General features: G+C 38.6%; 1 protein-coding gene across 1 annotated transcript in view; it reads left to right on the plus strand.

Annotated features, from left to right (window-relative positions):
- col25a1 (collagen type XXV alpha 1 chain) overlaps window positions 1-27,766 on the plus strand; it is a 215,690-nt gene that overhangs the window by 21,951 nt on the left and 165,973 nt on the right. The window lies entirely within an intron of this gene.

Consider the following 27,766-nt stretch of genomic DNA (forward strand, 5'->3'; position numbering starts at 1 on the left):
AGTGAACTCCCCTTCTTGCCAGATATACTGGGTGTCAGCATGACAGATTTGGACCTCTTCAGGTAGAGATTATCTCTTTCTCAGTTCTAAACAGCCAGAGATGAGTATGGAACAATCACTGTGCCCTTGACCTTCAAAATAAATTACCTTCCCGGGATTTTCTCTGCCTCTGCTGCCACTGTTGAGTATTAGAGGCTTTTAAATAGCCATAGGAACAAATTATAGAGAAGAGACATGACTTTACATGACATAGATTTCACTTGATTTAATCTGGCGTGACATGCAATTAGCTCAGACTTACGACAGTATATCTGGTGCCTTGGGTAACAAGTAGATCAGATTAAGCCTGTCTTTTCCATTGTGCTAAATGAATATGTAATGTCAGTTTTTAGGAACAAATTGACTATTGGGTTTCGGTTTCAGCGTGTGTTTGCTGTCAGCTTCAACGCGCCATGTAATATAATAAATAAGAATTAGGATCCCTGATGTGGTGTGGCCTCGGTTATGTTGTTCTTAAGGCAGTTTTTCATGCACCGTTGGCTGTCCCACCTCAATTTGGAGTCACTTCTTGAGGTGGAGGTCAGTTGGCAGGAGCTGGCAAAATGTCTCTGTTTCTGCAAATGTCAGCTTCCAATAATATGAGGGTGTAGGTTTCATCTAAGTGAGAACGGGGAATAACACAGCATAACTCAGTGGAACTTAAGATTTAAAGCAAAGACACACCAAGTCCCATCGGAGCTAGGCACTCTTGCTTGTGAATGTCATGCCCATAAATCTACATTCTGCCCACCCTAGATCCAGTTGCAGTAAAATACAATGCCGCTGAGATGGACATCATTATATAAATATAAGTAGTTATTAATATAGTCAGTCACTATTAAAACAGATATTAATGAACTTCTTTTGATGAAGCAAAATCCTATGTTTTTATAAATAAAAGATTTAAAAAGTTGACATATCTTATGCACAATGCATCCTCATACCTTAAAAATAAAACATTCTTGAGGGTGCATCCATACAACAATGGATTAACACCCCTCTTTAATGACCAAACTGATGGATGTTGAATATAACACGAAATACTAAAGGTTATGTTAAAATGTGTAAAATAGATTGCATATCGTGTTAAAGATTTGATCTTATTCATGCTAAAATGTGCATAGTTAGGAAAATGTGATAAAGAGGTAAAACACAAAGACATTTTTATTTGATTTAGTGATTTATTCCGAACATGCAATGAAATTTAACATATTTGTGAACAAGCAAAACATACATAATAATACAAATATCAACAATCATAACAATCTTAGACAGAAGAACAGCACAATAGTTCTATTTACATGCCCAAAAAGACATTTACCTAGTTTAAAACCGAAATTTACTTTCCCCTTTCGGGAACTTATAGTGTGTATATATATATATATATATATGCATCTCATTGTACCTTGTTTGAAATGTACTTGTATTTGAAAAATCCCAATAAAAGAAGAAGAAAACAAAAAACAAAAAAAAAACAGAATTTACTACTTTTTTTTTTTTATCAATTTTTTATTTATTTTCATTGTAAATCTCCAAAAGTACAAAAGAAAGAAATTCACATTTTATGATATGAGATTTTGTGACACACAAAGTATAAACCCCACGTCCCCAGAACCAATGACAACGCCCATACCAGCCCAACCTGAATCTCAAAATGCAAAAACCACTAATCAAAACAAACACACGCATGTAGATGAAAGAGAATATAATTTACAGATATAAAGGCAATCAGGATAGTCAAAGATAATTATGTTGCACTTTTTCTTTAACCATAATATAAACAGCATCCCACATACGAAGGGTTTTTCGACTGGCTGCATGCAACAGCATTTACTTTTGAGTTTAAATGGATCACAGTTTTCTCCTCTGGGTTTCTTTTTGTTCCATAATTGCCCTCCTTCTCAGTCCCACCCCCTTATTTCTTGATGCCACCGGCCTTGCTTTCTCCATCTTATCACTTACATAATGACAGATATAATGTGGGGTATGACTACTCATGTATACAACCACTAGAGAGAGTGGTGAGTCACTTGGCCAAAGCTGAACTGGGAATGAGAACCAGCGAGAAACAACTTTCAGCGTCAAAAATAGAAGCATTAACATTAATGTTGCCACTGGACACAGATTGGAAGATTATTAATGAAATTTGTGCATTTGTGTTACAGATTTTTTTTTTCTTAATTCATTGACCAATGATTGGAAAAATAAATAGCCATTAAGATGATAAATTCAATTTACTAATTATACAGAACATAAAAAAGCCTACTATTATGGGAATGAAAGGAAACAGTCTTTTATTGCAAATGCATGAAGGGAGCCACTGGTCTCCTCTTCCTAAGTCTGTTAACCGTCAGATTAGTTAAATTAATTTGTACAAATGCACAATATTACAGTAAATTCATACTATACAGAAGTAGTATTACTCTAAATTAATGCAATACAACAATCCGCTGTGCTTAGCTGAAGAAATTATCTTATTGTCAAGCAGACAGTGAGAGAATCAAGTGTTTTCAGCAGTGGTTTAAATAGATCATGGGTGGGAACACTGGATCACACCTGCCTTTAATCGCATTAACAGCCTGTGGTTCACAGTAAGGTGGAAACTATAACACACCCATCCACCACACACCACACCCGGCGCTGGAAAAAGGGGTTGATACAGGACTACCACTGTTACATTTCTACTACACTGGTGAGTTTGAGTATAAAGTTATGTGATGTTTGCTGCTATTTTTTGATCCACAGTTCAGAATAAATGGACAGTTCTGGTTGTTTAAAGCAGCTATCGACAACCCAAACTGAACAGAAATCTGACATATTTGGTGTTAACGTGGCTGTTTGTAATGTAAACTATCGGCTGACACAATAAGATATGTTTAGTTTAGTTTAGTTACTTTAGTTTATTTCAGACACAAACATAATAAAAAACATAGGGGAAAATAAACAAATAAAACAAAACAAAAATAAATAATTGAATAGTAGAAAAAAGAACAACTGTTGTGCCTGAAAGGGAGTAGGAAGAAGCCAACGCTCATCCAGTCCTACCCCCCATGAGATTATGATTATCCATTAACACACCCCTACAAACCTTTACATCCATACATGTACAATCACATATACATACACACCAATTTATATCTATATCTGTACACCAACCGATGTCCGCGCCCTCATTTATATACATACACACCATACAATATAACAACCTGACAATCCAAGTAATGTTCACACCCTTCTCCATTTTTTTTTTTTTTTAATTTTTGAATGTTTGGACACTTATGTGAAAATAAGCTTTGTGTTTTAGTGGTTTTGTTGAATGTCATGATAAGGATAACAAGCTACACACTTTTATTTGATAGCAGGTTTGGTTGCCATGAGTACAGGGTGTCCCAAAAAATGTATACACACTTTAAATAATTGTAAAGTAGGTGTTTTATTAAAATTAATTTACTTTTCAAAATAAAAAAAAAAAAATCTAGTGGTGGATGTGGAAGGTATTCAATGACACCCCTCCGTCCAATCCGCCAGACCTCACACCACTATAATTTTTTTTATGGGGATACCTGAAAGACACAGTCTACATTATGAGACCTGCAACAGTCACTAATTTGAGAGCAGCCATTGAATGTGAATGCACGCAAATACCAAGGGAATTGTTTTGTGATATGTGCGATTCCATTGCTTCGCGTTGTCAGCAGTGTCTGGACCAGAACGGACGTCAGTTTGAGAACAGGCGGTGACAAAACAATAAAATGATGTTTGTAAATTCTGTTACATTTTGAAAATTAAATGAATTTTAATAAACACCTACTTAACAGTTATTTAAAGTGTTTATGCATTTTTTTGGGACACCCAGTATATTCTGGTATGTGACTTCACCGTGTTCAGTATTGCATTGAAGCACATTAATCAACCGACCTTTATTTTTTTATTTATTTATTTTTTTTGAGAGTTTGGGTTGGTTATGAAACCCCTTTTGTTGTTTGTACTGCTAGTGACGAAGGAATGCATGATCAATGGTTGTGAACTGCGTTGGGACACGATGCTGACAGAGATACAGAGTTTAAGTTGCAAAAGTTGTGTTGAAACGGTGTTTAAAATGGCAAACTTTCCTGGATTCATGCTGAAGAAATGTGTGTAACCCTTTCATCGCGTATGGTAATTCTGATGAGACTGCATCTCACAAAGAGGTACATGTATCAGTATTTCACGGGTTCTTGGATGGGTTTATATTTGTGGTTACATGCTGGCTTGTAGGAATAACACACTGAGGGATAAGAGGCTAGTATGTGCGGCAAAGGGGCAACATTTCAGGGCATGTTGGAGAAGAAAAATGGATTCACACTACGTCTCGTTCTTTATACTTTGCTGAGTTCTCCTCCAGGTAGACAGCTTCCCTCTTGCCTGTTCTCAGATTAGCTCACGCCGGCCAAAGTCAACACTGGGGGAAGTGGAGAAACGACTTCCCTCCTTCGCACCAAGACTGCTAAGACCTCAACAGATCTGGTGTCAGACAAGTCAATTCGGGATGTGTACTTTGTCTTTTAATGTTCTGTCTGGAAAAAACACAGGAAAGAAGAGTTTATTTTTTGTTTTGGACTCGTAAATGGGCTGAGCAGGATAGGAAGCGCTGGGCAAATTGCAGCATCAGGAGTCTGACATGTACATATTAGAGGGTAAAGTGAAAGGGTAATAAGTGGAAAATTAAGTCAAAATTGGTTCCAAAACATGTTACACAAAAGTCATCGAGGCACTGCTTGCCACTTCTTGATGTCAAAATTGGGTCATGTTCAAGGCCCTTCCCTTTCCAACCATGTTTAATTGCCATGTGCTAAAGAATTTCCCATGTGCACACAAACCAGTCAAGTCTGGTGCGGACTAATAATAATTGTTCACTCACATCGCCTCTTTGTGCTGCTGTCTGCGCTCCGGTTGCCAGAGGTTTTTTTTTTTTTTCATCTGTTTTGCACTCTTCTAATGGGATCTCCCCTGCTCCTGCAACGACAACAGAGAGCAAGCCATAGCAAAAGAGTTTTATAAAGGACAGGGGTTATCGGACCAGAAATCCTTGCCCTCCACTTTATTGCCGCTACGATTTCAGCTTTCCACAAGCAATATTGACTCAGAGGTGACATTTATCCTTTACTCTGCTAACATTCTCCCTCTCTGCTGTGTCCGGTTTCCTCTTTATTCAGCTCAAAAGCTCTTTCCACTTTCAGTCAGAAGGACATAGGGAAGCAGGCTCTTTGGGGTCTACAGCTATTGACAGGATTTATCGCCTAAGCAAGACAAAAAAAAAAAGAAAAAAAAAAGAAGTGACCAAAATAAGCAAAAGGCTAGTTCGTTCTTCATTTTTAGCTGAGCGGCCTGTGTGTGCACTGCTGATATGGATCCCCCATGAGAAGGTTCAGGTCGCTGAATCCCTCTACAAACAGAAAAAAAAAAAACATTTATTTGGATTTTTTGCCTTCAGAGTTAAAGCAAAAGGGTTTTCTGTGAAGCTTCAGAATGATTAATTATATAAATGTCTTTGGAGGCCACATTAAATGGTTCTTGAAAATAGCAAGTCCTAAGAGAGTTTACTGTGCCGTCTCTGTGTGGCTCGCTTTGATGATAGTAAATGGCATACTGTTTTATCTGCTGTGACAAAATGCCAAAGTCCTGAGAAGGTTTCATCTCTCGTCATTGGCCCGGCATGTGTTTTCCCTCCAGTTAGCACAGTCCATTTGCATCTGTACTTTTGATTAATTGTTGTTGATTCTCTGATGACACAGTGTTGTCGTGGGTTGTTGGGATTTTACCTTCTCTCACCACATCTGTTAGAAGCCGTCGAAGTTCTAAATGTGCTGCAGAAATGAAGCAGGTCAGGTTTTGCCCAAAATTGATGTATCAGAAAATCAGATATGTCAGTTAGGTCTTGTAGCTTGTTTGGTATAGGTGTGTGTATGTAGAAATTCAAGTACAGGCAGTCCGTTGGCATGGCTCCTAGATCTCACCAAGAAAGCCGCCCCTGTCAGACTCTTAAAAATCCTGGGCTGGAGATGAAACAGAGACGAGTGTGTGTTGGTTTGTGTGTGTACATAAATATATGTATGTGTGTATCTATAAGCCTTGTGCATCTCCAGCTCTCCTGCGTCTCATACTGACATTTCCCAACCGGTGCTGGTGTAAATAAGGCCGCCAACCACAGCAGGTGTGGGGAGCAGCCATGGGAGCAGGGGAGGTCTGCGCCCCTTCAACCTGGGCCGCAGTGAAACAGTCCTGGACAAGTCAATATTTGCAGTTGGTATCAAAGCCGGCCCTGTTTTTGTATCAAAAACCTGGACTGTACAGAAGCAAGCTTGTCTGTGGATCCAGGAGATGTAAGGGACGTCCCAACAGTGACATAGTTAAACACGCCTGATGTATTGTGGAATTAACATATGTAAAAATTGCAGTAATGTTAATACAAATTACACTTTAACTTGGTTGACACATGAAGAGGTCAGAGAAAACAACACTAAGTGAACACCTTTATATGAGCAATGTTTTACTCTTCTTGTATGCAAGATATTTTTGTATTTCATTTACACTGAAAACAAAAACTCTGTGGGATAGATTGATGACTACTAGGCTTTGGTATCTCTATAGCACCATGATGCTTCATTACCTGCCAAGGAGGTTATGTTTTCATCAGGGTTTGTTTGTCTGTCTGTCTGTTAGTAAGACAACTCAAAAAGTTATGGACAGATTTTGAGATTTTCAGGAAATGTTGATACTGGCACAAGGAACAAATTATTAAATTTTGGTGGTGACCGGGGTGGGACTTGTCTGCTTTGGCGGAGGTCTGCACTCTCTGAGTGCTTTTCTAGTTTATAATGATATCTAATGAGCAGGGGTGTGCAATATGATGATATTAGATTGTGAAGGATTAGAACGTATCGACAATCCGACAAAACAGAGAGATTGTGGAATTGTCTATGATGTAGTCAGAGCGATAGAGTATTCAATGGCTCTGAATGTAGTTATATGCTGATGCACAGACGCTTCACGTTGGTTCATGTCGTGTAGCCAGTCACGGCTGACAGTGAAACGGACGAGTTGCTTGCTAAAAAGAACTCTGCTTCCATTGTATGGAATTGGTTTGGGTTTTCTCCAAATGACAAAGCACAAACAACGGTAATTTACACAGATACAGTTCACACGTCGGATGTTAATGCTACAAACTTGTTCAATCACCTGGCAAAAGATATGCAAATTAGTCTCAAAGACCAATGTAAAGAATCATGATAACATCGAGATTGTGATTTTATTATTAAAAAATCATGATATGATATTTTTGCCATATCGCCCACCCCTACTTATGACACATTCCACCTTAGTAAAGAAGTGCAGCTGGATGTTCAATAATGTTTTGATTAATCATTCAGTCCTACTTCATTGTTCTTGTTTATCATTACTCTCTAACAGATCTTGCTCAACACAAGATTTTTTGAGAATTTGGTTTACTAAAACAAATTAGAGTGAATGGAAATATATTGATTACATTCCTAAACCAGCTGCATAACCTGGCCTCATGCACCATATTTCATTGCATCGCCTATATGTCACACAGTGTCATAATAAATGTCACAACATTGATTTTTATCCATATTGCACTAATTTTTCACCATGATCTTGTATTGAGTTGATGGCGAGTCAGACCACTGTGTAAAGCCTTCTAAGTTTCCTCCCAAATATTCTCAGTGGGGTTAAGTTCTGGACTCTGTGGTGGTCAACCCATGTGTGAAAATGATGTCTCATGCTCTCTGACCCTCTCTTTCACAAGACTGATGACCCGGATGAGTCCTGGCTCTGTCCAATTTTTATGCTTCATAGCAAACTGATGGTTGGTAAAGAAATGAGAAGCTACTCACTGCATCAGTTTGGGATAAATCACTTGTTTCCAGCTGTAATGGAAGGTTCTTACATTTTTGCTTATGCCCCTTCTACATTAATGCAGACACATTACAAAACAGATATTTTCTCTAGGTTCTGGCAGCATTTTAGGTTAATAACTGGTTTTTAGAAACCCTATCCAAAGCAAAACTTTGTTTGGGTGCATCTGTGAAAGTGGGGAAATTTGAAAATGGTGGCATCACCCTGAAATTTACATATATTCACTGTGGTTGGCATAAGGTACATGCATCTGTAACCATAGCAATAACAATGGCAAACACATTTTATTTAATGTGTTTTTTGAATGTGAAAGTCCCTCCCTATTTCATCAGGATATTGTTCCTGAAACACCACCATTATGTCTGCATATTTGGCATAACAGGCTTCAAAAAAGCCACCATTTTCTTCAGCTATCATCACTTTCCATTGGAAGGTGACACCAAGCAGCAACTCCATCTCCTCATCTGTCCACACCTACGAATCATATTTTGCTCTCGATTTCACCGCAGCACCTGAGGTCATATGCTATAAATAAAGATTAAGAAAAAGAGGTCAAAGAACCATCAGAGTACATAACTAGCTTGTTTATACCGCAAAGAAAATAATCTCACTGTGCATGATCTTTGCTGGGATGTTTTATTTATTTTATGTATATGACGTACACCTACTTCCTGTGAATACCTTTTTTGACCGTTTATAATCACATTTGCATTCTTGTGTGTAGGTAAATATTTTGTAAAGGCTGTATATTTTTGCAAAATATCTGCGTGAGTAGAATCCAGGTATGGACTGTTCTTATTGGCCAGACTGTGTTTATACTTTAGCTGGGAGAAAATGTTTTGCACTGTGATCTTATATTTTAATTTCAAGACACTTACAGGAGACAAAACTGTACTGGTGTCTGAGTCTGTGTGGAAAAACACTTACATCTTACATTTCTTTGATTTGTGGTGTGTACAGAGGGGTTTCCATCACAGCCTCTCTTATGTGGTCCGCTGCCTCTGCTCCTGTCTGTTCATTGAAACCATCCTCTCACAGGCATTCAGGACAAGACGGTGTCTTGACTCTATCACAGGCTATTGCACTGATTTTTTTTCCTTTTTTTTCACTCAACCTCAGTTGCGGTGCAGTGAGTTTCTGTAAATTTACTAAAGGAGGTTAGTCATACGCCTCTAGAGAAGCAGAGACACGAGTGAGAAATTATTACACATCAGAGATAGAAGATTACAGTGTCTTGGAAAATATAGCACCATAGAAGATCCTAAAGTAAACAGGCTCTTGAAAGTCATTACTCTATTATACAGTTGTAAACAGACCACATGAGTCAGCCAGACAAGCTGTAGTTAACACTGTGTGAGACACTGCGAGCTCCACTTTAAAATCTGGAATATGTACCGTATGGGTTTTCACACACCTTGTTGCATGCAAAACAAATCAGCAACACTTGAGCTCAAGGTTCCACATTAACAGGAACTTGCGGTAAACAAGCCAAGCAGGGCACCTCTTGCCTGACTCTGCCGTGTTGCGCTCATTTTTAGTGTCCTTTTATAGCCTCCTTCCTTCCTCCTCACACTCCACAGTGCTCTGAGAGGCCGTGCAGGCACACTGGGGAGCAAGGAAGTCGGCATGCTTCATTAAGTGAATGCGGCGCACCACGCATGTCATTGAAAACAACAGAGGGTCTGTTCAGGAAAGAAATGACACTTAGAAATAATAGCGAGCCAGAAGCTGCCTTTAAAGAATGCTTGATGGTTACGAGGCTTCCAGCTGTGGCTCAGGGATTTTTATTTTATACTAGCATGCTGTAAGTTTAGAAATCAGCAAGAGCAAAGGGTAGATCACTTGTAGCTCTGAATTAACTTCCTTCATTTGTAATTGTTGTTCAGTTATTCAGTTATTTAATGTTTTCACACTGTATAATGTAAAAATGATGAGGCCTATGTCTTATATTGCATTGACTTATATCCAACATCAGTCAAATTTAGAAAAATCCATAATTTTAGTCAGTGTTTTGGGATTTTATTTGGCATCATATCCCATTTAACATGTAACGTGTGGCTATTCAATGAAATGTTGGTACTTATTGTTGAACTTACTTGCTCAGATACTAGTGTTTATCAAAATTCTTTCTTGTTTGATACTAAATAATGATCCACAGACGTGAATCTGCTTATACCAGGGTCTAATAATGGTGGTTACTGGCTGTGTTTAAAGCTAAAGTTTCTGTGAAGCAACTTTGAATCGGAAAAATAAGAGATAAGAGTTGAAATAGATGCTATAAATGAAACATTATCATAAACAGATCTATATTTTTTATGCTTTGAGCCTATAAAAATGGCAAGAGACTAAGAGTAAAGATTTGGCTCATAGTATGTTATGTAATTTTTAGGATCAAAAAATAAAAAAAAAATGTGAAGGAATTGTATCATACCCAAGATTTGATACTAGTTTTATAAATCTAGTAACCAGTCCTACTAAATGTGTGAATACAGGCTTCATCTGTAAACATGATTTCTGTTGGACTCAGATCAGATCAGAGTTATCATATTTCTATCAACAGTAACTGTGAAACAAAAACTCCCATGATCCCATGCTATGTCACAACATCCTCTATTATTATACGTTTTGATTGAGAGAACTGGCGTCGGAAATTACACATTGTGCACTTAAGATAGCCCCCTTTTCTCCCATGGAACATTTCACCCTGTTGATCTATGAGTATCAAATATGTTATTTCTTGATTTAGTCAAAATATGGTTTGTCAGACACTTAATTTTACCAGGCATGTATTATTTTATAGCCATGCATGTAGTTAATTTAAACATCCCATTTGAACACTGGTAGTCTAGGTCAAGCAAATATTTGTAAAAGAATTCTAGATCCCACCAGAGAGCAGGAAAAACTTTAGAGATCATTAAATAGAGGATTAGCGTGGCACATGTCCAATGTATCTATGTGGCTGCCAAGATGTAGGATTAACACCTTTTCCTTAAAATTAGCTGGTGGTGGGGATAGATGTCTACTAAGCTGACACAAGCCCACGGCTCACACTTGGAACGCAGTCCAGTCCTGTAAAAATGCATCTTCAAATCTACAGAAACAAATTATAATCTATAATTATCAGACATCCATTAAGTACTTATACTCTTACGTTTGTGCTTGATGCTACAGTTGTTGGGTTTTTCATTATAGTGCACAGGCTATTATTGTGTCTATGTCTTAAGTGTCCTTATTATATATAAATAGGACAGCACTTGTCTGTTGCAATTTGTGAGTACCGTAGATCTGAATCATGGGGCAGGGGTCTAGTATATGGGAGACTGACAGAATCCCCGCAGACAGGTGCATGTCTGTAGCACCTCCGGGGTGGCTAGGCTCAGGGATTATGGAAGGTGAGAGTGTTGGAGCTCTGCCGCAAGGCCTGTCCCGGCTGCTGCTGTTTAGCCAAGGCAGCGCCAGTGAAACAGAAAACAGATGACAGAGGGGAGGGGGGGCAGAAAGGCTGGCTTGTGTTCCTTCTGTTCTGTGTCTGTGTTTACCCTTGAGGGGTGTCAATAGGATATGGCTACCATATTGTGCATGATATTACCCATGTTGCAGCTTGGTGTGGTTCCTCCATGTGTCCTGTTTTATTGTATCGGCAGTCAAGCCTAATGCCTGTTGTTAAATCCAATAATGACTCATCACCTATTTGTTCAAAACCCCCCGGATGCATTTAAACCAAACGACCCCAGACTTGTTTATAACTTTTTAATGTAACTTTTGTGTCCTAGGGAAACTAAACGTTGAAGTATATAAAACCCCTTGTAGACTTGTTTCCGTGTTCCATCCTGTATAGATTTTCTACTCCTTTGTCAGCTCTAAGAAGTCCTCCCTGTGCTCACTCAGTACAGTCTTGACAGTCCACTTGCTTTGCAGCTGTGCAGAGGCCCATGTCAAAGTGGCTTTATGGCAAAGCCTGACAGCCTCATTTTAGAACTCCTGTGCCACCTCAGTTTTTGCACAGGCTAAACTGGCAGGATCATATTATGTTTTCTTTAAGGATTTTTCAAATGATTTTATGGCATGGTAATTGTCCGCCTCCTCCAAGCCAAGATGCTAAGTTCCATATCCTTGGAGGTTCTCCTTCAGTGGCTGCAGCGTTTTCTTTCACCATCCTGTGGAGCGATTAATACACAAGCTGTTCCAGTGGCCTGTGAGTTTTGGCAGCTATTGTAGATTTTGACACAAAAGGCACTCCATGACCAATTGTAACATGAATACTGAAGGCGATTTGGATTCGTAACTGAGGCTGACAAATAAAATAGTAAACCAGAGGTCAGAATATCACTTTCTATTGTGCTGTGGACTATAAAACTTATGATTTGTTTCATTGGATCAACTTAAATATTGTGTGATGGTACCACAAAGTTTAACTTAAAATATGGCCTGTCAGCAATTGTATCACTCATTTGAAAGCAATTTATAAGAAATGTGCTGTAAATATTGACTAATTAAAGGTTCAGTGTGTAAGATTTAGTGGTGGTGAGGTTACACGTTGAAACCCACTGAATACACTCTCCCTTCCATACAGCGGTTGCTAAAAATGTGAAAAACCCAGATTAGAGTTAGTACTTTGTTTGTCCATCCAGGGATTTTTGGTTAAGGAGATCATAATTCTTGTCTACACTGAAAGGTGATGGCAGTGCACCTCTTTACTGGATGAAACCACAGTGAAATCAAGAGGAACAAAAAAATCTGTTTTGAGCTGCTGTAGAAACATGGTGCTGCAAAATGGCAGTCCTGTTCCCTAAATGGCACATGAATATACGCAGATGAAAACATGATTAGGATTACAATGTTCAGCTTCAAGCCCTGCAATGAACTGGTGACATGTCCAGGGTGTACCCCACTTTTACCCATAAGTAGCTGGGATAGGCTCCAGTGACCCCCGCGACCCTAGTGAAGATAAAGCGGGTTCAGATAATGAATGAATGAATGAATGAATATTCAGCTTCTGTAATTACAAATCTTAGAAATACACTAAAGTCTTTAACACTTGATTTTAAAGTACATTTTAATGAATACATCTTAAAAAATTTACTCGGACCTGTATTGTTTGTGGCCCTTTTTTAAATATTATAATTATTTGCAGGCAAATGGCAATGCTCCAGGCTGCACTGACCCTAGGTCACCACTCGCTTGTACACAACCCCACACCATCACTTCAACCAGTCAGCGCTGACAAGCTTTGCCAGAGCCTGAACACGAAGGCGTCTGGGTAGGTAGGCAGACATTCAGGCTCTGCTGTTTGGCACAGGGCAGGACCTCGAGACAGACGGCTGAGTCGTGTTTTGATGACTCCCCAAGCTCATCTATCAATTGCCACCTTTCCAAACCCTCAAGGCTTTTTGGAGATGCCACAGATGCCACACTCTGACGTCAGTCCTTACAAACAGACAGGGAAGTTGGGAAACAGCTACTCGCTTGTTTATGGTCTAATGCCCTCAGAGTGGACAAGGCCTCTGACCTTAGAGAGCTGTCGTCAGAACTGTGAAGCAGGCACCAGAACAACTAAAGACTAAAATAGTAACACAGGAGAAACATGAGATTTCTGCCCATCTGTTGCGATGCTTAGTCTCAGAGAGCTAGTGCTGAAAGAAATCTTAACTATACTATTTGCAGTATCTACGTTGCAATGCAGAGTAAAGAAGTTGTGTCTACTGTTGCATGTCCCCAGTCAGCGGTGTTCTTTAGGACACTGAGGACATAAAATACTGCAGTAATAATGCCAGTGAAATGTCACATAGATTGGTCACGTTACTGGAAGAAGCTCATGTGCATGAATCAATCTTCCAAAAAGATCTTGGTTATGAGCAACATGCTGAACAACGCAACCTTTGCATTTCATGGCTTGTTGGTGAGGTGGCAGTGTGAGTGAGGAGATTTGTCTCCAGCTGGCTTTAAATCCTGAGTACAACCTTCATCCTAGTGGGCATACTACATCATTTTCAAAAACACCAATGTCAAATTTGTACCTTTACAACTGTGTTAAATAAACTGACTGTCTCTAAGTTAATCTTGAATTGTTCTGGCTCGTGCTCACAATATATAGTTTCCCCAAATGGCCTTGAATAAGCAAACAAGTATGAGATACTGGTGTTTTCGTCTGTTAAGAAATGCCAAAATACATAAGTGTCATTGGTCACACAGAAGATGAAGTGTTATTTAGTTTTTTGCTGAAACCAAAATAGAACGTTTGCCGTCTTTGAGCATATTTTCTTTTGTGTATGTGGTACAAACCTTGGCCTCCAACACATTGTGTAAATCTTGTGGAACCAGTTCATGCACTGCGCTTTATAACTGCAGGGACATGGATTCTCATCCTCCTCAAAAGTTCAGCAGTTTCATCTCTATTGCTGTTCATTTTCCAGCACCATCGAAGCCACTACATACTCACGTAGCACGGGATTGATGGGTGCCAATGGCTACCCCTTCTTCTGGGAAACATTTCCTCCAATGAAGGCTTGTGGTGAAATGTTTACAATGTGGGAACTATTAGCAACCTTCAAGGAGAAACAAACCAGCGTGCTGTAATCAATACTTCTTTTGTTTGGTGAACCCGCACGCTGGTCCCCAAGCCTCTACAGCTATATGGCCCATGGTAAATTTTGCAGTAACCCAGCTGCTTTGTGTATCTGATCTGGTAAAGTGTAATGCTAGAGTTTTAAGCACATGTAAGTGGGCTTACTGATGCTGTCCAGCTTAGCACTGGGAATGTGACTGTAACACTGGAATGCACTAATCAGGTTCTTGTTACTAGCACTAGGCTAACCAGTAAGACTAAGCGGAAAGAAGATTCGCTTCACAGCTTCCAATTCCATATCCACACCCCTAGAGGCCGACTTTGTGCAAATCCATCCTGTGCAAAAGATATCAGCAGGACAGATATGCGATAATGGGAGAGATCAATGAGGAAACCAGTTGTGCAGAATTGGTAGTGTAAGCTAATCATAGATTTATTTGTAGCTATCCCTGCTTGCAACAGCTGTAGATGTGTATAATGTTGTCATTTCCGTGTGAGGACACATGCATGTCAGTCATGTGGCTAAGACCCACAAAACTCACAATACAATCACATAAACTGGGTCATTGAGCAACACCTGCTATAGGAATCTGAGGCACAACACTCATGCTGCAGCAGCTGATTCATTCGCCTTTAAATCCCAAATGCATCAGGATGATTGATGAGTTGAACACATGTGGACTAACTGTTTATCTCTCACCTCCTCAAAATCAGTCTCTCATGCACCTTCTGTATTTTGCTTAAACCTTGCTCTCAACCGTTTATAGCCAAACAAGCATAATGCTCCCTCCATAGTAAAAATTGCCATGCACCTGTTCCCACTTTGGCTCACTCAAATGTCCACAACAACTGGGCTCGAGGCCGGAAGCTTTAGAGCTGAACCAAGATTAGTTTGCCCATGCATCCCTGTAGTATTTCATTTTGTCTCTTTAGTATTTCTCTTCTATACATGCATTTTTATAGGCTGGAGGGCAAGAAAACTTACCCAGAGTTAAAAAAAAAAAAAAATTCACATGTAATTTCACTCCTTTAATTGAAATGCGGCTGTTTCATTGTGAGGATTTGGAATAACCCTTGAAGATATTAAAGAAGCAATTTCATGAAAGGTACAGTGAGTACTCACCTGCTTTTAGACATTCACATGCCTTCAAAGTCTAGAGATGGCTTATATTTAATGAGACAGCCATTGATTTAGGCTTGTCAGGAAGGTTACCTGTCTAGTTAGAGCACTGCAATTAGGCAGAACATCACCCACATAATTTATTCACTCTGAATGTAGTCATTGTGGCAAGGTCAGATGATTCTGCAGAGCATATTTTTACTTTGTATGAAAGTGATGGGCAGATTTGATTTAGTTTTATAGTGTTCTATTCTGCAGGATGGTACTCACTTTGGCGGATGAGTATTCTTGTACTTACTTTGTCAGATGAGTATTCTTGTGCTAACTTTCAGTAGTTATTAGTGTTATTAATTTTACAAAGACATATGGGGAGGTTTTAAGAGGGAGGGGGAGGGTACAGCGATGTGTGCCAACTAGGCGTGGACAGCTGTGAACATGAGAGCCATAACAGTAGCAAAGTACTTTTCCTTTTTTAGCAAACCTACTTTACGATACTACAGTCATGTGTGTGCCCAGTGTATGAATTACAGTCAATGTTTCATAATGACCAAGGGGTCATCCAAGTTAAGATGCGATTTGATTATATTTGCTGTTAATCTGACAGTTATTTCTAAGGAAAGGCTGTCAACACACATGTCATGTACACTTCACAAAGAAAGTGCTAAAGCTACACAGAAATTCTTGCAGTGCAGAATAATCTGGTGCATTATTCTTTTGTTTCAAACAATAGAAGCTTGCACTACAATTCGTGTTAACATTTCATTTAATATCAGCAGCAGTCCCATCTGTCAGCAGCTTAACATCATGTGCTAATAGCTAAAAACTCCTGTGTAGCAACTGTGCACAACTGCCAAATCAATCTCCTCACAGTTTTACAACACCTTGCAGCTGCTGACAGGCTGGTTGGCAGGTATATGACCCATAGTTTAAAAGGGCAAAGCACATGTGATTAATCTCCTAAATTTAAAAAAAAAAAGGCTTTTTTTACCAGTTTGCTTTAGACACAACAACACAACGTCTTATCACCAGGACAAAAAAAAAAAATCCTGACAACTGTAATCCAGAGAAATATGACTCTTTATGCCGGTCCAACCTCTAAATCCTACCATAAAATTCCCATGTTGAGCATGCCGTGTAATGCAAATATTGATATTTTGGGAAAGGTTCTTAAATTTTTCCTCAGGGAGCTCTAAGGACATTGTAAACAAGGTCAGATCACACTGGCCGTTTGGGTATAAACAAAGTCTTAACCTTTCGTCATAGTGACATAAGATCGACGCCGACGGTATTAGTCAGTCCTGTCTGTAAACACTGGCACTGAAAGCCTGGACAAAGCTACGCTCTGAGTCTTGAACCAGCATGGTGTTGTGCTTGGATTAAGGTCATATACCAAAGGCAACTTAAGTGAAAGTGCCCGCTGTCTGTGTCTGAGTAGGAGTGAACTGCGCTGCACCCTTGAATACCTCCACCCCTTCTCAGAACACTACCTCATACTGTACTTTTCTGCCAGCCATTACTGATCCTATACAGTACACGGCTACAGCCTCTTGATTTCATTATGTGATCAGCCAGCGCACAATCAAAACACTTGGGAAAATGGAATGCGCTGAGACACAAGTTCTATTTTCTGCACCTGAAAGACGACCTAGACAATAGGTGCCAGATCAGGGAAGCTCTATAGCTCATCCTCGCTCTTCTTTCAAGTCTTAGCCAAGAGGGAAAAAAAGACTTATAGGTGTATCATCTTTTAAGATCAATAAGAATAACCTGTCCATCTTGAGGGATTGTCTTCCGAGGAAATAATAGTGTAAGAATGAAGAATGTGTAGGTGCTTGACTCCATTCAGCATCTGTTTTTTGTTTTTTTTGTTTGTTTTTTTACCTTGTCTTAAAAGTGCAATATGTAAGAGATGCAAATAATTGAGTGCTTATGCAAACTTTGATTCAATGTTTTGCAGGGAGTTGGTTAAATTTTATGGATTAATTTCTAAGCTAATGGGTAGTTAGCATTGTACACTGTTGCTGCTGTAGAAGAGCAGAAGAGAGGTATTAAGGCATATGGCAGTATATGGAATAGATGGGAAATTAGCTTTGATGTACAGCCTTTGCTTGCAACTTTAGATTTTATTTAATATTTCTGTGAAAAAATGACAAAGTTTTGGGAATATATGATGTCACATTTAATACATCATTTAAGCCACATTAACAACCAGTATACATAATTTTAGGTTCAGGTTTCTTTATTCAAACCTCTAGATAAATTGATTTTCCAGTGCAGAAGAAATGTATCCAGTTATACACAAGCAACAAACAAATAAATGCAATACATTGAAATAAAACTTGTATTACAACCATATCCATAGAACAAAATTACTTCATAATTAGAAAAATTCAAACAAATACCGTAGAAACAAAAATCGTAGACTGCATGAAGCAGGAGGAACATTTTTCCATAGTTAAAAGCTGCACAAGGTGATTCTTGCAACTGTGCAACATTGAATGTCTGTGATTGCTTAAATTTTTAAATTTTTTTTTTTTTTGTAGAAAAGTAATTCTCACTCTGAACTGTTTGTGCTCTATTTTGCATTTCGATATTAAGTCCTCTATAATCTAAATGTGTGAATTTTGCTTTTCTGCTGGAAAAATAATTGAGTATAGTTTATTTTTGTCAGCTGAAAGGACATGGTGCCTTTTTGATTGGCATGAACCCCCAAGACTCACCCATAATACCTTTACTTTCCCTAGAAATTACTGTACCAACTGTTTTCATGGATGTGGATGGTAGTAGAGTAAGGCTAACATTTAAAGGCATACATAACAATTAGGGATGTAGACAGTTAATCGACCATCAATTAATTGTCTATAAGAATTTGCTTGATTAAATTACAATACTTGCCGGTTAACTGCCCTTTTCCACAGCATCTCCCCGCTCCTTAAGATCCGTCCCCCACCTAAACCTTTTGTTCTAAACTGCCCCTCTTCAGATCCATTTATTTTATTGAATTTCTCTGTTGAATTTATTTAGTTCTACTACATAAATGTCATTGCCTGTACTGTATCCAATAGTACAATAAATCAGTCATTAAGGAATATGACATGCTTTTTTCATGAAGTATATAAACAATATTTAGCTTTTATTCTTATTGACCCTATAGAAAGAGAAATTCCAGTTCACAGGAAAATCACCGCTTATCAATTAATTGTTAATCGATCGACAGGGTCAACCAACTAATGATTCATGAATTAATCAATAATTTGCATCCCTAATAACAATCCATCCACACATTGGAAATAAACGAGCAATTAATACATGTGCATCTGTTACATATTAAAACTTTAAATACTAGATTTTTCACCATATCCTGCTCACATCAGCTCTTACCTGAAGGCACCAGTGCACAAATACAATTCCCCCAGCACTTGTCCTTCTGATTTCAAGAAAACACATTGTAGTATCACATATTGTGGTCTTTTTGTGTCATTTTTAAACCATACAGACAGACTTGGTAAGTTCAGGCACCAGGTTGCAAGGTTAGAAATGGTGCCCCAGGGACGGCACCGAGTTAGAACTTGGCGCTGATGAGATGGAGCTCAGGTTACTACCAGCTGCCCACCCAGATTTTCTGGCAGGTTAATGTGTCCAGAACGACAATTCTGCCAACAGTGAGCTCAAGCACAGGCCCCGAGGAGTATTGTGTCTCTGGCACAGCTCGGTGTTCAACTGCAGCAAAGCCTGAAGGGAAGCAAAGCACTGATACTATGTCTATGATAGGAAAGCCACAAATCAAAGGTACTGCACCCACGGAAAGAGATACCCCATAAAAAGCTGGAAAGTGTACGTCTAAAAATCCAATATGAACCATGATGGAGGGTGTTGTGAATAGAATACATCTCTAAAGACTCACATGGGATTTTAGACTGTTCAGAAATTTATATATTAAATGCACACTATCATATACAGTGTATAACTAGAAGAGCTGGTGTGTGCGCGTGTGTGTGTGTGTGTTCGCATAGGCCATATTTTTTGCATTGTAGTAAATAACGTAGCTATTTCAATGAGTTCATCAAATTTTGTACTTACTGCATTGAATTAGATTCCAGTAACTTCTCTAAAATAAGTTTTATCCTGTTTAAATTGACAGTTATGGTGAAATGTGATTCATTAAAACCGGAATTATACAGAAATGTTAGTGCTTGTTATTTTTGAAGTTATTATTGTTTCCACTGAAAGGCATTCGGATTAGTCACATTTTCTTCTAATTTGATTATAAAATGCTGTTTGTTATAATGGTATACAACTAGTATATGTGAAGCATTTATGAGGGGAAAACAGTACAAGGAAGTTTTGACAAAAGCTAAAAGTTATCTAGTTTCCAGGAGAACACCTGGATCCTCACATACTGACCCTGTGCATATAGAAATATAACTGCAGGAAATAAAGTTGGTAGACCAAGCAACAAACCTTTTTGTGAGTTAAGAATTCCAGGTTGATTCTGCCATTAGTTTGTAGTTAATAGAGCTTGAAATTAAATAGCAAAACTGCAAGTGCACAGTTTGCTTGTTTCAAGATCTTTGTCTCTTCTGCCGTTTCCTCTTTTCATTACCTCCCCCGTGTCATACAGCATTTCCTCTAAACCTCCTGCACTCCATTTCTCCTCCATTACAATTTTCATCACATTAGTGTTCAATCAGAGTTAATCAAGCACATTTTCATCTAATTTCTGGACTCTGGACAATAGCCTTATGATGGACCGCTTGTTGTGCATTGCTGGGTTTGTATTTTTAGTGTCATGGCAACAAGTTGGGGCTCCAACTCCGGTGGGGGAGTGTGTTGAGTGGACATTCGAAGCAGCCATGCCCGTTCAATGAAAGGCCAACATTGTCAGCATCCCAAAGATCCCATTGTGTGTGGATGTGTTTGATGGGGGCCTTGTCATCTTCATGAGACAGCATGTTTGTTGACTCACGACGGGAGGCTTTTGTGAAGGCCTGTCACTACAAACGGCAGTTTGCTCCAGTGCCAGTGCCTTTGTCTGTGTACTGCAGTCACTTCAAATGATGAGCCATTACAATTATTTTTTTGTCAGATTATATGATTGTACTGCATGTGCGCTGCTGTTTTTCAAGAGAACAGAATATAATAATGATAGCTTGGAGCAGGAAGTAGATGGTTGATATATCCCTTTGTTTTCAAAAAAATGTTGACACTGAAAATGGATTATGCTTGTCTGAAATTAACTGTCACTTTTTAGATACTAGGAAATACTAGATAACTGAACATGTCAGTCATAGTAATAAATACCTAAATATGATGCATAAGTCTGACTCCTTTAACATCAAATTCAAAGTTAGTGATGAACAAATGTAGAAATGAGCATCAAACCAACTAGAGACAGCTGAAGTCTAATCCTTCTGGTTGTACCACATGGAACCTTATTTTGGACAGAAATTACAGCAATAATGAGACTTTTTTTATCCAGTTTGAATCATGCCAAAATGTCTACACATGATGCTTGTCAATTTAAAAGATAATTTTACAAATCAAGAAAATTACACTTTGTGGTGAGGTCAGACTGTGACAGTATGTAAATAGAATGACTACACACTTGACAGTTGCTAAGGGACCTTTCTCTCTCCACAGTCTGTTCAGAATGATTGAAAATGCCTCTTAAGCTTCTACATGACCAGACTAGTAATTTTCACCTTTTTTAATACTTTTCCCACCAGATTAAGATAAAATGTTCCTAGTCAGAGGCTGTTTAAGTGACATGTATAGTGTGTGACCATGGATGCAATCCATTCAGCAATTCAACACAAAACTCGATGTTTCTTTACTAACTTTGACACAAACTGCAACTTTCTTGACTTGTAAACCTGTCTTTTAAACTGATAAATGCCATTTGTAAATGGTGACACATTTCAAAGGTAATCAGAACATGTATTTGTCTCTCACCACTTACCACCATTCGTATTTTTGCTGAAGTTTAGTCCTATGGGGCATAACAAAGGGGCAGACTTTGGCTCTGTGTAAATGTAGATGGGATGATTTTAACCTCTCTGAAGTGGCATTTTTTGTATTCATCAGCCACCAGCCCCTGTTTCTGTCAATACTAATTAATTGCCCACAAAATTACACATTACTTGTATTTCTACATATGTATAGACAGATACAGTCCATTCAGCTATTCAATACAAAACTAGATGTTTCTTTACTAACTTTGACAAAAAACTGCAACTTTCTTGACTTGTAAACCTTAATTTTAAATTAATAAATATGTGACACATTTGAAAGGGAATCAGAAAAATTATTTGTCTCTTACCATTTACCACCTTTTGTATTTTTTCTGAAGTTTGGTCCCATGGGCTGTAATAAAAGCAGCAGACTTTGGCTCTGTGTAAATGGAGGTGAGAGGTGATTTTTACCTTTCTGAAGTGTCATTTTTAGGGGTGTTAAAAAATAATGGTTCTGCAATATATCGCGATACTTCATTTAATGATACCGTATCGATATTAAAAAGTACTGTATCGATATTTTAAGGCATTTATTCAAACGCATATGCCAGAGGATCCTTTTTGTTTTTCTTGTTTATATTTTATTTATTATTATTTAACACTCTTTTATTAAATAATATAAGTTCCTTTCTTGGGATTGAACAAAATAATGTTCTGATGTTTTGAACTAATAGAATATGAACATTTGAACAGGATCTTAATCTGTAATGTCTGGAAAACATAATTTAAGTTTTAACACAAGAACATTTTGTGATATAGCATAAGATCCTGTTGTGATAAAAAAAAAAAAAAAGTGTTTAGTATTTGTGCATATTTCTGGTGTCATTCAATTCTTCCAGGAAATAATCATCTAAATAAAAGAAACAAACAAAAAACTGCCTTTTTATCCGTTTTATAATATATTGTGAAATATTGTATCGTGATCCTAGTATTGTGATTCGTATTGTATCACCAGATTCTTGCCAATACACACCCCTAGTCATTTTTTGTATTCATCAGCCACCAGCACCTGTTTCTGTCAATACTAATTAATTACCCACAAAATTGCACATTACTTATATACATTACACATATTTCTACATATGTCTATCTCGCCATTTTCTCTCCAACAAAAGCTTGTTGCGCTATAGTCATGAATGGTCTAAATCAGAACCTGAGATTATGTTTCTTTTTTGGGCATATTGTCAAAATGAAAGACAACCTGACCCATAAAGAGGCGTCATAACCATAGTATGAGACAGTCTGTCGCAAATCCTGTCATCTGGAGATGCTGCTGAGAGGGAACAAGTGGTCACAGTGGAGTTAGTGGTCTGCTGGATTCACTCGAAGGTTGTGGGGTTATTTGTGTCCGTCCTGATCCACTGTACAACAGCTCATGGTATCAAGTGTTATGAGCGTGTGTATGTGTGTGCGTAAGCGGTGGATTTGATAGGGAAGTTGAGATTTGGTATATGTATTTGCGGGGTACTTGGTCGCCATTGAGGTATGGGAGCAGCTGGTAACTTCACTCTCTGTTTGAAATGTCTGGCGCTGAACCCGGACCGAGGAGCCGAGCCATTCATTCCCTGGAAGAGCAAACAGAGCCAGGTCAATATCTTCCATCATGGCCACTACACTCTTTTGGCCTGGAACTCTCAGAGGAGGGAGCTTTTGACTGTCTAGTTTGGCAGTACAGTATTTTGTGTTGAGACTAAGCTTTACCCAAAGAGGGGCCCATGGGCCAAATTTGGCTCTCAGTATAAGTTGATGTTGGCGTGTGAACAAGTTTTTAAAAAAAACTCAAATTTGGTTTAGTTAATGTAATTTAGCAATATCTTGAGGTGTGTTTTGATTTCCTCAGGCATATTAAGAAGTATTTTGTGGACCAAAGAAAATATTCTTACTTTTGCATGCTAATATTTCCAATGGGCAGTGCATTTTCAGGCTTGATGCCCACTTAAAAATGGTAAATTTCAACCAAGTTCGAGCGTCTGTTGTTGGAGCGCGAGCAGGGCGTTCTTCTTTTCTTTTCTGGGATGCATTATTGTATTGTCAAATGCTACACTACAAGTTTAATTAAAAGTTTGTTTGCCAGATATTCATTGCAGATTGTTTTATTGACCCATGCACCATGCAGCAGGCTGTATATAAAGAAGGGGAAAACAAAGAAAGTTCCACTGTCTTTGCTGTGGTTATTTCTGCATCCACTGGAAAGCGAGACCGAACCTGTGAAAAGCACAGGCAGCCACATTAATCTCCATGATCAGTAAGAGTCTACACATCTGTCAGAGCAAAGGCTGCTGTGATTAATGGGGAGGAAATTAGCCCCTGTTTGACTGAGTACACTGAAATTGCCTGATCGACTCAGGACAGCACAGAAGGGCTTTAACTAGTTTGTCTTGTGTCACACAGTAAATGAGGCAATTAATGGAAGAGCCACATTGCTTGTCCATTTGAAATATGCCTAAATGAAAATATGCTCAGTCTTGGCAGGGTGTTTATGGAGACTGTCTGAAACTTAGACCATAAAATGTAGTATCAAATGATGTAATGCAGGACATTATGCAGAAGGTGGTAAAAGTATGCACATTCTTTGCTCAAGTAGAGGTACAGATACTTGCTTAGAAATAAAAAGGAGGGTACTGATTTTACTTTTTCTTGTAAAAGTGGAAAAAGACTCGGTTCTTAAATGTACGTGATGCACTCAAACTGAAACTAAATACTATTAAACCATTCTAAGTTAAAAACAATTCATTAAACCTAATTAATTACTTAATTGCTTAAAGGTGCAATGGAACTCCTTTCTCCTGCTGGAGTCTTCTTTTCTTTATGTCTTCACCTTGTGGCATTTTTTAACCCTAAAGACCTAAACAGCCGTTGGCAACCAAATGCAAAAGCTCATCTAAATTTCGATAACTCAGGTAACATGCAGCCTTTCAGCAACAGATGTGTCTTATATGGACATTTAAAGGCTTCATATTGAATGTGGAAACTGTCAATTTCCCCAACTTTTGATTGATAAAACTTATGTAGTTTGATAAATGGCAGCAGTTATAGATGTCTTTATATTTCATTAATGACATTTTTCTTCGTTTTTCTCTTTTGATATAATAACCTTGAATTTACTACTACTTTTATGAGCGTGTAAAAAGTCAAATTAAATGGAGGAAAATACCTGATTTTTACAATCAAAGGATGATGATGTTCTAATAAATGGTAATGAATCTCTTTGGAAAGGTTAGATTTGGAGGAAAATTCACTCTAAAAATAGTCCATTTTATGTTTATGGGTAATACTGTATACTCCAATGGATAAACCAAGAGATTAGTCTTGATGTTGGTAAGGTATATAATGCTTTAAAATAAAAAAAAATAATTGGTAATTTCCCTCAAATTCATTAAAAAAACTAGAAGAGCACTCGGACAGCGCAGACCTCCGCCAAGGCAGATCAGTGACACCCCCCTCCCCCACGATCACCACCAAAACTTAATCATTTGTTCCTTGTGCCAGTGTCAACATTTCCTGAAATTTTCATCCAAATCCATCCATAACTTTTTGAGTTATCTTGCACACGGACGGATGGACGGACCGACGCTGGCAAAAACATAACCTCCTTGGTGGAGTTAACTAGAAAAGCACTCGGAGAGGGCAGACTTCTGCCAAGGCAGATCAGTGATGCCCCTCCCCAATCACCACCAAAATTTAATCATTTGTTTCTTGTGCCAGTATCAACATTTCCTGAAATTTTCATCCAAATCCATCCATAACTTTTTGAGTTATCTTACACGCAGACAGACAGACACACAAACCGACGCCGGCAAAAACGTAACCTCCTTGGCGGAGATAATAAAGAAAGGATATTGTTTTGAAAAAGGAAAGAAAGGGAAAGTACATATATTTGTGTTAAAATGGTGTAACAGTAAAATTCTGTAACAAACAAAAGCTCAAGTAGATGCCTGACAATTCCTCTTCCTTCCAACCCAAACCCAGACGAGCCTCAGCCCTGAAAAAGCCTTAAATCAGGCACAGAACTCTCTCTGCTGAACACATTCAGGAAAAAGGTCCTTTTGAAATGAAAATAAAGAAACAAGCCACCAGCCCTTCCCGTCATCGCCCCTCAGGCCAAGTGTGGGATTGATTGACATGGTTTTCAGTTTCGGCCCCCACAGAGCTTTCAGCTTCAGGCCTTCACTCCAGTTGCATATGGCACGGCCTGTTGGTAAGAACTGACACATTACTTCTTCTGACCACAAACATTACCTTGCCGTTTTGACCCCCCTTTTGTCTCCCAAACCACTGTTCATGTGGTCCTCGGGGATCTCGTCTCAGAATGGTTTAAATCTGACATAAGAGCATTTGTTCCACATCCACTCTCTTCATTTCTGCAACCCCACATAAGAAATGCCATCAAACAGATAAAATATCTCCCCAGTGGCTCATCGTGTACAAACCACCTCGCTGTGGGTTCTTCACAGTTCCCAAACGCTCAGAACGGGACCATTAATCACACCTGTCACAACTGAGCCCAGGTCGCAACCATGTGTCAACTGAACGCGACACTCTGGCCGGCATCAGGCTACCAAAGCCCCTGAACTTTTTCATCACGGCCACTGCTGACACTAACAGCTACGAGTCCCCAGGAGCACTGCTCTGTATGATTTATGGTTAAGTGATTCTGTTACATAGAATATGTTTGCAGCATGTATTTACTCTTCTAGCTCTGTTGCTGGATCTACATCAGAGGAGGGAGTATTGGAATAGATCAGTGACGATACTTTAGGGGCTGAGTCAGCCAGTATTCACACCTGTTATTTAGTGCCACATTAAATTCTTAATCCTCTGTACCATCATTATACAACATACCAAAATAAATCCATGCATAGTTTGTTGATCCTGTTGCTCAGAGGACAAATGCCAATACAGTTAGAGGATCTGTATGTATAGGAATAAATTAGTTGGCCCAGTTTCATCAACATCTTTCATCTTCAACAGGAATATAGCCAACAGAAAAGTCTTGCAATCATTAATTCCATATGATGAAGATATTTATTTCTCTCTGCCATTGTTACAGTTGTGATATCTTCACTCCTGACATGACTTGTAGCAGCATGTTGAAAGATGCTACGGATTACAATCGAGGTTCTCATGTGCCAACCAAGATGTTATGTCAGTGACTGACAGGGGAATGTGCTTTGTTTTATGGTTTCAGTGCCATGTCTGAAGCAACAGCTGACCCAGCCTTCTGGTTTAGTGTGTGTTGAGAGTACACGTCCAAAGCTTTCAGCGTATATCTGCGAACACCATGAGATTATCATCAAAACAATGACCGCTATTGAGTAGTTTCACATGTGATGTACATCTGTCTGTGGTAGGAAAATCTTACTCTGTGAATTATATCTTGTCGTGGTGTGTAGTAATTACTTCATTTTTCTTTATTTAGGCAGGATGTCTCATTGAGATCAAGATGTGAAATCTCAGTACAACCTCCAGTATATATTTGTGTACACATTATGACATGGATCAATCAAACCAGGCACACATAATTAGCAAAAGCCACTTAAAGGAGTGATATTTAGCTTTTTAAAAAAAATGGAATTATGCGTTTTAGAACATGTCCCTGTGGTCTACATAAACTGTAAATGCTCTGCTTGGGTCTGAATTCTTCATTAATTCAACTCCACAGGTCCATCTTCAAAAATATTTCTGAGTAATGACACCAGAAAGGTCATTTGAGCGCTGGCCCTTTAAATGCAAATGAGATGCTTTACACCCCACCCCCCTCCAGGTTGTTGGCTGTGCTGCTCTGCTCTGTCCCTTTCAACCAACAACTGAACATTTTAGGTAATCAACTCGAAGTTTGGACATATTTTCAGGATGGAATACAACCGCTGCTGCTGACAAACAGTTATGGCGTACTCAGAGAAATGTTAGTTGGGAGTCTTGACCTTATATGTGCAAAAGTCATGACGTAACTAGTTATAAAACATAACAAATTAAGCAGGGATTAAAACAGGTTGTAGAAATCCACTCGATTTTTGCCAGAATGAATATAAAGATAGCTTTGCAGCACCTGGAGGGTTCAAATTCAAACTTTTTCAACTATGAGGGTCCAAATACACAAATAAATGTACCAAA

This window comes from Sphaeramia orbicularis, chromosome 18 (genome assembly GCF_902148855.1).
Source record: "Sphaeramia orbicularis chromosome 18, fSphaOr1.1, whole genome shotgun sequence".
Taxonomy (NCBI): Eukaryota; Metazoa; Chordata; class Actinopteri; order Kurtiformes; family Apogonidae; genus Sphaeramia; species Sphaeramia orbicularis.